We start from the raw sequence: 13301 nt of genomic DNA on the forward strand, positions 1-13301 counted from the left end.
AAATCATTACTTTTATTAACAAATCATTTTAAGTAGTGATCAATAATGTTATATTTATTTGTTATATATATTTTTGTATGTTTAACTTAAAATAGTTATTTTATAGAATTAAGACTTCAGAAAATAGATGATTTATGTGAACTAATGATTTTGAGTAAAGACTAATGTAAACTTGATTTGTGTGCTGCATCCAGTTAAGGTTCTGTGTTAATACAGCTTAAAGTGTTCAGTTTCACCTTGTGTAAAAACGTAAACAGTATAAGGCAGCGGGTTTCCACGCCATCTTCTAGTAGAGTCAGCTACTTTGGGATAAGAGTGTAGGGATATAGGAATGAGGTTCACTCATGCCAGGACTTTTAGTGAAAACAATACTATGTACAATTTTTACAACAACGGCAAATATGCTTGTTGTCAAAAAGAGCGGGATTCTGGACCCGGACGGCTCCAAAGGAACGAAATAATCACAACAAACAAACACAAAAAACTACCCAGCTCCTTCATTTAAATCCTCACCTACTAGCAAAAAAAACTCTACCTACACCAGTCTTCCCCAACGCTCAACATAAATACATGGGTCAGCGCCGCCCCTCACCTGAGGTGTCTGTACACTGGGCAGCTACGTGATGTAAACATGTATGAGCGCACCCATCTACCCTGTTCAGAACCCCAAGGAAGCACAGCCGCATGAGAGAGAGACAAAGAGAGAGAGACAGAGAGAGAGATGGAGAGGGAGAGAGAGAGAGAGAGAGAGAAAGGAAAAACACCAGCCAGACACCCCTCATCCAGGCCAGACATGTAACAGTAATGCATGCTGGGTATTGTAGTGAGCCAACACTGATGGATATGAACACAAGGAGGATATGAAGTCGTGAATATTGTTACCCTAATGAGGTTGAGTGATGTAAAGCTGCACTACAGAAAACTGCACAACACAACAAATAACACACGCTGGTTAAAGTGACTCAGTGATCTAATGCAGCTCAGTTAGAGCCTCTTAGCTGCAGATATACAGACTGTATTTATCACTACAGTCATTATTTAGTCTGGAAGACTCAGGAGTGACTATTACAGAATTCTTCTCCATCTCTACAGCAGGGATTAAGCCTAGGACTGAACTAAACAGGGTTTTCAGTGAAGAGTGATCTCACATTATTTAATATTATATGGAGTCATTTTTATGGAGTTTATCATGTTAATATGGTGTTTATACAGTGAGGAGCAGGTCTGCATTTTGAGTGTATTTAACAGCCACCTGGCAACTTCAAATCCCAGAAGTCCAGTGTGTTCTCTGGAGTGATGGAGCTCCATCCAATACCTTTGGGATGATTTGGAGTGACCCAGAACTGACCATCCAACATCAGTACCAGACCTGACTAATGCTCAATCAAATCCTCACAGCAATGTTCCAAAATCTACTATGAAGCCTTCCCAGAGGAGTAGAGGCTGTTACTGCAGCAAATGGGGACAAACTCTTTTAATACTCTTAATGTTGGAGGAAACATTGGAGAAGCAGGTGTCCACAAACTTTTGGCCATGTAGTGTAACTTTGAGATAAAACCTAAAGGGAAAGTGGCGTTTCAGCTGTTTCTCTTCTACCAGTGAGAGAAAATGTTCCAGTGCACACAGAACCAACAGAACGTGAGTAAAATAGTACATCATCGTGTAAACAATTAAATTAACAGTTTATTTCTATGTTATGGTTCACGTTTAAGGCGTACGCATATGTGAACACTAATGTCTGACGGCCTGTGTTACTGTATATAAACACATAAATAAAGCAGAAAACATAGTGAGGAAGAGTTAAATCACTGTTTATGTAGTTGTGGTCAGTTGTGGTCAGACTGTTCTTGCTGACAGTCTGATCATGTTCTGGATCGTCACCTGAGGAACAGTTGCAGATCACAGTAATGAACGAGCATCACTGACCACAATTTCCAGCCCTGTTTACTGGTGTCTTTCCCACAGATCTGAATGCAGAGGTCAGTTTAGTCACTGTTCCTGTTGAAACACTGGTCAGTCTTTGTGACTGAAGCTCCTGTCAGTCCCTTAGACCTTTTGCTCCTGCTCATCTTGATCCTAAATCGAGGTCAGTTGGTCCTGCTCAGCGTTTTCTACCTGCCACAGAACATGGGAGGATGTTCATAGCGTAACTGAGTCACGCAGCCCACCAGTCTGGGAGCAGGTTTTCTTTACTCGTTTATTCAGATCGGTCCTCTGATTTGTCACTTGTCTGGACATCATTACAGACAAGTTGAGCTTCACTCCACAAACCAGGGGCCAGATTCTCAAAGCTTCATGGAGGTTACAAACAACAGCCTCTGAACCTGGGACCACCGTGACCAGCTAGTGACCGTCCCCATCCCTCAGTCTCTAAAGAAGGACTGATCATCCTGCAGTACTGGTTTTGTAACTCCTGGACTAAACCTTAAAGAGACGGTGGCACATCAGCTGCTTCACTATCTACCAATGACAGACAGGGTTAAGATACACACAGCCAATGGGAAGTGAGCGAGGAAGCCCACATGGTCCGTTTTTGCCCTCAGATCAGTGTATTTATGTCTTATATGTATAAATATGTGAAAAACTCTAATTCCTGATTTATGTTACGGCATATAAATGCGTTAATAAAGGAAACACTGAGAGGAATATCTGAGCATAACTAGGATACAGTTAAATGATAATATAATAAACACGTTTTATTTTACATTTTATATTACTAAAGTTAGGTGTTATGATAGTTTGTTAAAGTGTATCTTTTATCACTCTGTTAACATATATATTATGTTAATATATTATATATACATATTCGTATATATTATATATACATATTCATGTTTTTTACATTCATGTGTAAAAACATATGAATATAACAATGAATGTATAATTACTGAAGAAATTCAGAACAAAAATCTTTATAATGTCACTCTTTTTACTGCTATTAAACAAAGTCCCCTTTATTGTGGACTAATTTAAATATTGTCCTCTATGAGTTTTGATGTTTATCTGCTGGGATTCTGGGTCCAGATTATCAAAGCACTTAGTACAGTAATAACCCACTAGGACCTCCATCATAACTGGCTGCTCCACTGATTCTCAGAACATTTCAGGTGCTATTTTATCACCTCACTGTTCTTCTCTGGGCTCTGAAGATATGATGGTCAGGGTGGGTTATGGGGGTCCTAAGTGCTTTGGGGTCTGAAGTTTGCTTCTTTAGCTCTAGCACTGGAGCTATGAGGCTAATGTAGCTAACATAATGTCCCACCAATTAGCATGGTGCTAACTGCATGTCTAAATCATCACCTCAGACTGTGTGTTAAGCTACATGAGCATCTAGATATTGAGATCCAGATACGGCTGGATGATTTAATCACACTGTCATGATATCAGAGCTGATAACACCATATAATAAACACTCACTGAACAGTACTGCCCCCACTTTGTTGGTGCCTTTTAAAGAAATCCCTACACCTGATTAATCCCACTTTACGCCCTGATTAAAACTGTAGCTGTGATAAAAATAACAGCAATAAAAACAAAAAAGAATCTTTAGTGCTTTTAATTTTAGTTACAAAAAATTACAAAGTGATTTACATGGTAAGATTAGCAAAACATGGGAAAGATTTAATATTAATTCATTACATTTTTTAGATTATCTTCATATATGCAGCATCTTTCGTGGAACAGAAAATAATAGGAATGAATCCATTAATTAAAAACTATCGATGAATAAAAATAATGATTTTATTTAAAACTTTGGTGACCACGTGCTTTTCCAAAAGAGCCACTGAAAAGTGGTCAGTTCATCATTAGTTTGGGCACAAGCTTTAGGAATCACCTGTGAGTGAAATGTGAATGGACCTAAGTGATCAGTGTCACCCTTAGGGCGACAGGTTGATTTATTTTTAATAAGGCGCATCCATGAATTCATATATTGAGGCCACAAATATTGTCTTAACTCGTGGCCTCGTGTATTAGTTTCGCCTTATTATAAATAATCACCATTTTCAGCTCCAGGGCTCCGCAGGATCAGAGCACACAGACTTCATCTGTGAGGGAAAGTTGAGTGGACCTGAGTGATCATAGCACGCAGACTTCATCTGTGAGGGAAAGTTGAGTGGACCTGAGTGGTCAGAGCACGCAGACTTCATCTGTGAGGGAAAGTTGAGTGGACCTGAGTGATCAGAGCAGCGCTTCCTCAGTGAAGACCAAACCGAAAGTAACTCTGAGGAAAGTGACGGTAACATGTCGCCATCATAGTCCGAGAGAAGATCCCCCAGATCAGCGCTCTGGACTCAACACGGTGAGATTATTCAGCACAGAAATGAGGAATACTGACTGAGATTAAAGCAGGACCGGGTGTTGGTGTTTCCTCCCGGTTTAAACCCGTTTTAATCCGAACTCAGAACTGGACTAAACTCCTCCTCCGAGCTACAAAATGTCTGCCGGTCAAAGACGGTGACGCAGTTCTTATTGAGCTGAAAGGACTGAAAGGTTTCAGTATAAACAGGTTTAACTGTAGAGAAACGCTGTAAAGCTGGATTTACTGAAGGATCCGCGATCAGCGCTGCTTCACATTCAGCTCTGCTCCTGTTTTAGTCCGATAAACACCAGACTGACTGAGTACTGTAGAGCCCGCTCGCGGAAGGAGCGGCTGCGCGCTCGAGACACCTCGATCCTCCTTTTTCTCCTGTTGACGCCGCAAAAAATCACCCGGGTTTATAAATATACATATATAAATATATAAATATATACATTTTAAACGGAGTTTATGGATAAATGAGCCGCAGTCAGGAGAGAGAGAGGAAAATAAACACACAAACAAATAAACAGTAAATAAATAAATAAATAAATAAATAAGTAAATAAATCAAATCATAAGTTTTAAGTTTTGGCTCGTGCAGATAGTGACGTGTCTGGGGGACAGCAGGTGTCACAAAGCAGCTGTATAGAAAAATCCGGGTCCGAGCCCCGCGTGAGCGCCGCCAGTGGAGACAGTGGCAGGAAAAACTCCCTCAGATCAACAGGAAGAACCACTGAGAGGAACCGAGACTCAGAAGGGGAACCCATCCTCCTCTGGACCACACCGGACAGCAAACAGCGCTAGAGTCAAATATTAGAATACAAAACGGGAAAAACAGGCGGAGCAACGGGTAATCAGACAGTCTGAGTTCATGGAGCAGCAGGAGGGTCAGTTCAGGAGGGTGAGGACTGGACAGTGGTGGACAGCATGAAGCGCAATGGTGGTCAAAACGGTCTAGAAGGCTGGCGAGCAGTGAAATACATACATACATACATATATATATATATATACATACACACACACACACACACACAGTGGTTCCAGTGGTTTCTTGTTTTGTTTGTTTGTTTTGATGGTTTAGTTCATCACAGCTGATCATCAAAGCTGAATCTTCATGCTAAATAAAAAGTAACTGATCATTTTAGAGGTTAATTAAAACTCTGAGTGATGATCTGTCAGAGTATTCAGCTCTACAGTGAACTGATCTGAGCCCAGATCTTTACAGGCCCAGCCAGTGTCCTCCCATCTGTCCACTACAGAGAGGAGAAGGAAAAGGGTTTATCTTCTACATTACATTTCCACCAGGTGCATGATGGGAAATAATCTAAAAATGTAGTTGCAGTCCTGCAGATATTGACCCTGCAGGATCCCCAGACTCTGAAAAACCACAGTGTGTGTCTGAAACTCTGTGACAGTGTGTTCAGATGTGAGTCTGTCAGTCTTTAAAGTGTTTTCAGAGTTTCTGCTGTACAGTCAGTATAAGATGCTGTTATGGATGTTATCAGTGCTGCTCATGCTGTCTGTGTGATGCTGTGCTGGACTGTGGGCTGGTTAGTGGGTTGTGTTCCTGACCCTGAACTCAGAGTGTGTGTCTGGTAGTGACCGGCTCTGCTTCCACACTGTTCAGCAGCTCTAACAGTGGTTCTCCACTGCTGCTGTGTCCAATAACAGAGCATTCACTTACAGTGCTGGGCTTCCCGCGTCTCCTTCTGTGTCCAGACGCTGTCCAGTTCACTGGCAGCTTATATAAACATAGTAATGACTGAGAAACTCAATAAGTCATAGAAATGTGACTGGAACACAACCAGAGGGCTCACAGCGCCCCCTTCTGAAGGTGCAGGGAAAAATGCAAAGGGCTGAGTTTGTGACTTCAGGAAGTTTTTCACTGAAGTTTATAAGTTCAAACTGAAGGCCTGTCTCTATTATTCACAGTTTGCCACTGAAAAATGATCATGGTTAAATTTTCAGACAGAGGTAAAATATTATCTGTTTGAAACAATGATCAGCTTAAAGTCCTAAAATAAATACATTCTCAAAATGTAATGATTTATTAACTGTGCTCAACTCTGACAATGTAATAAATTACCAATAATATAATTCAGTTTTACATCATCAGAACAACATTCTTACGTTATCAGTTGAAATAGTTGTTATTACTTGTAGCTATTCTGTCTTATTATATCATCTATTATATTATTGTGGTTGATTCCATTCTTATTACATTTCTGCTTTTTATTGCGTGATTGGTCAATCATTACATTATTAGGTTCTGCGAAGAGAAACACTATTTTTTCTTTTAGCCACCTTACAATAAGACAAGCCCTTATAAAGTTATTTATACATGTGTAAAATGGGCGTCAGTGAGCTGTTCTGTCTGATGAATATGTGATGAAGCTGTATCAGGTTTAGTGCTGACTGATGGAGAAGACTGAATAATCAGCAACCAGAGTTTCAGCAGTATGAATGAATGTGGGCTCACTATCTGCAGGCAACAGGTTATTGTTGCCTTTCTTATATATATGTTATAACTGCTTATGAATGAGCTTTAAGGTGTTTGTTCCCTTAGTAATAACCTTTAATAAACTAATGTAAAACCATTCAGTCTTACTGAGGTCTTATTGTAAAGTCTTAAAGTCATAAAGTACCGTGTTGTAAATGACATGATGTGATGAATCACGTTTAATATCAATACATGAACTAACAAGGTAAAAACATCTATTTTGTTTGTAGGTTGACTTTCACATCCTGCTTATAGGTTCCATGATGGAACCTCCTGAATTCAGCAACGGAGAACCCAGCAGTGTGTCTGTGAAGAGTGAGCGGTCCATGGAGGAACCTCCTAGATTCAGCAGAGGACGAAAACGCAGCTGTGTGTCTGTGAAGAGTGAGCGGTCCATGGAGGAACCTCCTAGATTCAGCAGAGGACGAAAACGCAGCTGTGTGTCTGTGAAGAGTGACCGGTCCATGGAGGAACCTCCTAGATTCAGCAGAGGACGAAAACGCAGCTGTGTGTCTGTGAAGAGTGACCGGTCCATGGAGGAACCTCCTAGATTCAGCAGAGGACGAAAACGCAGCTGTGTGTCTGTGAAGAGTGACCAGTCCATGGGGGAACCTCCTAGATTCAGCAGAGGAGGAGGAGAACCCAGCTGTGTGTCTATGAACCCAGAGTGAGTGCGAATGATGAGTTCCCGACTTACGATTATCAGCAGCAAATAAACCAGTTCATAAAAATAAACTCAAGAAGGCTTAAAATACTGATGTTTTGCCGACTGTTACACAGTTTACTCATGAAAGAAAAGTGAACATCTTAAATTATCTATCAATGCTTTGTAACGAACCTCTCTGAAAAAGGGTCTGATTACTTTATCTGAAGGGGACTCTTATCTAGCAGCTTGTAACTTTGCACAGAATGGAATCACAGCCTTATACTGTGCGCACAACGTATGTATTTACACTCATAATATATACAAAACACACAAATAGGCATCATCCAGTGTTACATTCATGAAGTCCTTTGAGTAAGAACTGTCCACTGAGAACTGTCCACTGTCTGAGTCTGAATCAGGGCTTTAATCTCTGCTTGAAAGGAAACAAAGGACTGATCTCACCCAGTGAGCAGCTTGAGTCCAAAAGTGTTGCTACAGCTTCAGATGGTCAGTTGAAGTCGGTGCAAAGTGGTTAGATGATCCTAGTCCTTAAGGCCCATGTAGAGGTCCAACATCAAAGGAGATCGAGTGTTTGGTCAGCGACCCTCCATTCCATTGTCCGTAATCCATCCCATAACATTTCAAAAAGGTAGTAAAATAAAGTCCTTCTACAACACAGCAGAACACCATCAATGTTCTTATCAAACTAATGATCGAACTTATCAAATCTTATCAAAATATCACACTTTTCAATAGTGATGGCACCCTTGAATCTGAAGCTTCAAGGTGTGTGTCAAAAAAATGACACCCATTGCTTCGAATCACTGTGTTGGTGCTTGATTCGTTCTACAATGATCATGTGACCAATGACGTCCGAAGCTTCATTTTGGCACACAACCACGTGACTGCTTCGGGAAAAGATTCAAAAGCAGCAAAGCCCGGGGCTTCGAGGGTCGTTCAAGGAGAGAGAGAGATACAGAGAGAGAGACAGAGAGATACAGAGAGAGGGAGAGATACAGAGAGAGAGAGAGAGAGAGAGAGAGAGAGAGAGAGAGAGAGAGATTAAAAAGATACTGAAACACAGATGAATAAATTTATTTTTAATATATTACTGTTTTATGTATTGTAACAGAATACATTATTCATCCATCACAGTTTTCTGCCGAACCCTGGATGTGTGCATCCAAATCAGCAATGAGATATTGAAGACGCGCACAATTTAGTTTTATTGATTTATTTTATTTAAACAACAAATACCATGGTTGTAATGCACTCAAACACAGTTTTAAAACCTGTTAAACGGATGTTCACTAGACACACACAGCACTTTGAGGTTTTGGCCACCAGATGGCACTAATGCACACTGTGTCATGAAGCTTCGAGTAATGAACCATTTTCCGACACAGTTAGGAGGACAGCTTCAGAGCTTCAGAGCTTCAGAAATCTTCAGAGCTTCACAGCTTCACAAAGCTTCAGAGCTTCAGAGCTTCACAAAGCTTCAGAGCTTCAGAGCTTCACAGAGCTTCAGAGCTTCAGAGCTGCACAGAGCTTCAGAGCTTCAGAGCTGCACAGAGCTTCAGAGCTTCAGAGCTTCACAGAGCTTCAGAGCTTCAGAGCTTCAGAGCTTCACAAAGCTTCAGAGCTTCACAGAGCTTCAGAGCTTCAGAGCTTCACAGAGCTTCAGAGCTTCAGAGCTTCACAGAGCTTCAGAGCTTCAGAAAGCTTTGGTTTGCCATCACTACTTTTCAATAACCATATTTTCATTTGTATTAATTTCCCATAAGGACTACACATGAAACAAACAAACAAACAAACAGCAGCAGCCTCACTGTAACATGTAACACGCGGTTACTCACAATGCCCCACTTTTTCACTTAAAAATACCATTGAGTCATGTCTCAAGGTTGCCCTCTGTGGCGAGAGTCCGCCATTACACAAAGAAATACTCGATGGAACTCAATGGAGCCTATGTAACCATCCAAGTATATTCTGTGTATTTTGTATATTGTATATATTTCCTACTGTACTACATTAACTTCAATACAATGTTTTATACAAATAACATCAATGCTAATGGATGTTGTATGTACAGTGTTAATACCTGCCCTTTCAGAGAACAGAGAAACTCTGGCAGAAGGGTGATTCCTCTCAGTTCCACCAGATGGCAGCAATTACTCAGTTTGGTCTCCCCACTGAACCTACCACAAAATTACTAATTATTACTAGGTCAGGTTGTTCTGTGTGGTTCTCCAGGGCAGCTTCATCTACCTCAGACTCCAAACTACATTTCTTCTGAATCACGTTAATCTTGTTCCTGTGGGTCCACACCACACGTCTACAAAGTGTGCCCTGTGAATAACTTTCCAGTGGCCAATAGACGACCAACATATGTTTAATTCTCTCCCCTTTCAGTGTAAAATGTGTGGTTGTAATCCTGGATGAAACTTGTCTTAAATTTACCTTCACAAGGCTGATGTGTCTTTTTCTGCCCACATAGCTGTAACTAATCTCTGCGCTCCCCAACGTCTCTTTATTCCAGTCTGAGCAACGTATCAGGCTAAAGTTAACTAGCAAGCAAGAGCTAACCCAACCAGCAGAACCAAAAGCTAGCAAGCAGTTTTATCTGTGTCCATCTTTCTATGTGTCTGTGGTTCTTTCAGTTTTTCATCCAGCTGTCTTTGCCAGCGTGAAAACAACCTGCATATGTAGAGTAGAGATGTCCATTCTAATCATTTTGATATTCAGGGATCCATAACAGTAAAACAAAATAAAATCAATAAAAGCTGCACTATCACAACCTTTTCAGTCACTTCCTTAACAACATCCAGACAGTTCTCAGACAGATCTGATCAGCAGTTTTAAGAGGTTTTTTAATTAAAGCTTTGAGGAAAGTTTAATATAACACTCAATTTTAGTGTCGTATAAACATTTCTTAACATTGAAAAGGGCACCAAACTTTTACATATGATTGCGTGTGAGAACAGTGTGTGATATTTCCTCCTTAATCTATACTTTTTTATGTATTGAGTCATGTTAAAAGCCACTGTAAAATGCTAGATATTGAATTCTATATTAATGTGCTCTGAAATCCTCATCAAGTAAGTCATCTTCCTCTTTTTCTACTCCAACAACTGCAGTTTGCCATGTTTAGATGTTTCAAATATTATTTAATAAACTGAGAGGCTGTTTGTGCATAATTTGTTGAAGATTAGCATGTGTGACCAAAAATGAGAACATTACAGTATCGAAGATGATTCCAATCAGCTTCTTACCTGGAGATTTACTGCCTGACTAGTTCAGGTGGTATTTTTTATGGTCTGATATTCTGATATATTCTGCTATCGGCACATTGTTGAAGGATAACAGTTGTAGTGCTACAGATTATGCAAACTGTAAACACGCTGGTAATCCTCATTCATGAATGAGAGAATAAGTTATTGAGGTGTTATTTACTCTTAGTGTAATTTTAAGTCTGGGTCATGGGGTCCTGATGCAAAACACAGGCAAACATACAGAAGAAGCTCCTCCACTAAGAACATGAATATAAAAACATGTGATGAGCAGTTTAATCAGCATATTTAACAGATTATTATGGTGATTTATGTTGATATTTGTGTTTCTGTGTTTGATCCTCTCAGGCTGAACTCACTGCAGATAAACACTCAGGTGGAGGAAACTGAAAACCTGCATCTGGATTCTTATCAACCAGTGAACGACGTCCTGAACAGAGTCTTAGAGACACACAAAACCAGCATGAAGAACAAGTACGAGAGCTTATTTGAGGGAATCAGAACTGAAGAGAATAAAACCCTCCTGAACAGGATTTACACACAGCTCTACATCATAGAGGGAGAGAGTGAAGGAGTGAATGAAGAACATGAGGTTCTACAGATGGAGAAAACCTCCAGGAGACGCTTACAAGACTCTCCAATCAACTGCTTAGACATCTTTAAAGAAGAAACAGAAAAAGAGAACATTGAAGCTGTGAGAGCTAAATGTGTCAGACAGAATGAAAGAAAAGAGGATGAAGAACCAAAACAGCGAAAGATCAAAGCTGTTCTGACTAAAGGAATCGCTGGAATTGGAAAAACTGTCTCTGTGCAGAAGTTCATTCTGGACTGGGCTGAAGGAAAAGCCAATCAGGATGTAGAGCTCATGTTTGTGCTTCCGTTCCGGGAGCTGAACCTGATTAAAGATGATCAATACAGTCTTCATGGACTTCTGTGTGGTTTCCATCCTGAGCTCAAAGATCTGGACCCAGAGATTTATGATCAGATCAAAGCTGTGTTTATATTTGATGGTCTGGATGAAAGCAGAATTCCACTGGACTTTGAAGAGTGTGAGAAAGTATCTGACATCACCATGACATCATCAGTGGGCGTTTTGATGACAAACCTCATCAAAGGAGAGCTGCTTCCCTCTGCTCTGATCTGGATCACCTCCCGACCAGCAGCAGCCAATCAGATCCCTCCTAAATACATCAACCGTGTGACAGAGATTCAGGGATTCAGTGACCCACAGAAGGAGGAGTACTTCAGGAAGAGGATCAGTGATGAAGACCAAGCCCAGAGAATCATCTCCCACATTAAGACAGCGAGGAGCCTCCACATCATGTGCCACATTCCAGTCTTCTGCTGGATCTCAGCCACTGTTCTTCAGAGAATCATGAAACAGCCTCATACAGAAATCCCTAAAACTCTGACTGAAATGTACTCACACTTCCTGATCACTCAGACCAACATGAAGAACGAGAAGTATGAGGAGAAACATGAGAGAGACCCAAAGAAGCTGCTGGAGTCCAACAGAATCATGATACTGAAACTGGCTGAACTGGCTTTCACACAGCTGATGAAGGGCAATGTGATGTTCTATGAAGAGGACCTGAGAGAGTGCGGCATTGATGTCACTGATGCCTCAGTGTATTCTGGGATTTTCACTGAGATCTTTAGAAGGAGGAATGTGTGCTTTTCCAGAAGAAGGTCTACAGCTTTGTTCATCTGAGCTTTCAGGAGTTTCTGGCTGCTGTTTTTGTGATTCACTGCTATGAGTGCAAAATCATGAAGCCACTGCAGTGTTTTAAACCAAGGTACAGAGGGTGGTCTGAGAATGATCCACTGGATGATCTGCTGGAAGGAGCAGTGGATAAAGCCTTAAAGAGTCAGAATGGACACCTGGATCTTTTCCTCCGTTTCCTGCTGGGAATCTTGCTGGAGTCCAATCAGGAACTCCTACAGGGTCTACTGACACACAAACAGAGACAACCAGAGAGAATTAAAGAGCACATCAAGAACATAATAACAGATACAGATAGACGAGATCACATCTCAGCTGAGAGATCCATTAATCTGTTCTTCTGTCTGTCTGAAATGAATGACCAGACTCTCTTCAGACAGATTGAGGAGTATCTAAAATCAGAGAAACAGTCAGAGGAGAAACTCTCTCCTGCACAGTGTTCAGCAGTAGCCTACATGATCCTGAACTCAGAGGAGGTTCTGGATGAGCTGGACCTGAAGAAATACAGGACATCAGAGGAGGGTTATAGGAGACTGATCCCAGCTGTGACCGTCTGCAGAAAAGCCCTGTGAGTGTTATTTCCACATAAATGTAACGTCTGTTATATTTAGAATAATATAACTGTTGAATTTTGAATGTTGATGGTTTGTTGATTTAACTGCCAGGTTTATTAGGTGTGTTTGAGTCCCCTTTACAACTCTTCACTGTTTCTTAACTTGAGGTAATGTAATATTTGAAAAATTACACAAGGTTTTTTTAACATTTATGAGAAATACTTTTCATAAAATCAACAAATGATGTCACACTGTGATTATAAACAAAACCCATATACCAGCATGAGTG

The 13301-nt window shown here is 40.7% G+C and overlaps 1 pseudogene; it reads left to right on the forward strand.

The window, feature by feature from the left end:
- Window positions 1–4169: 4169 nt before the first annotated feature.
- On the forward strand, window positions 4170–13030 carry LOC118800785 (annotated as a pseudogene).
- The last annotated feature ends 271 nt before the right edge of the window (window positions 13031–13301 follow it).

This window comes from Colossoma macropomum, unplaced genomic scaffold, assembly GCF_904425465.1.
Source record: "Colossoma macropomum unplaced genomic scaffold, Colossoma_macropomum, whole genome shotgun sequence".
Classification (NCBI taxonomy): domain Eukaryota; kingdom Metazoa; phylum Chordata; class Actinopteri; order Characiformes; family Serrasalmidae; genus Colossoma; species Colossoma macropomum.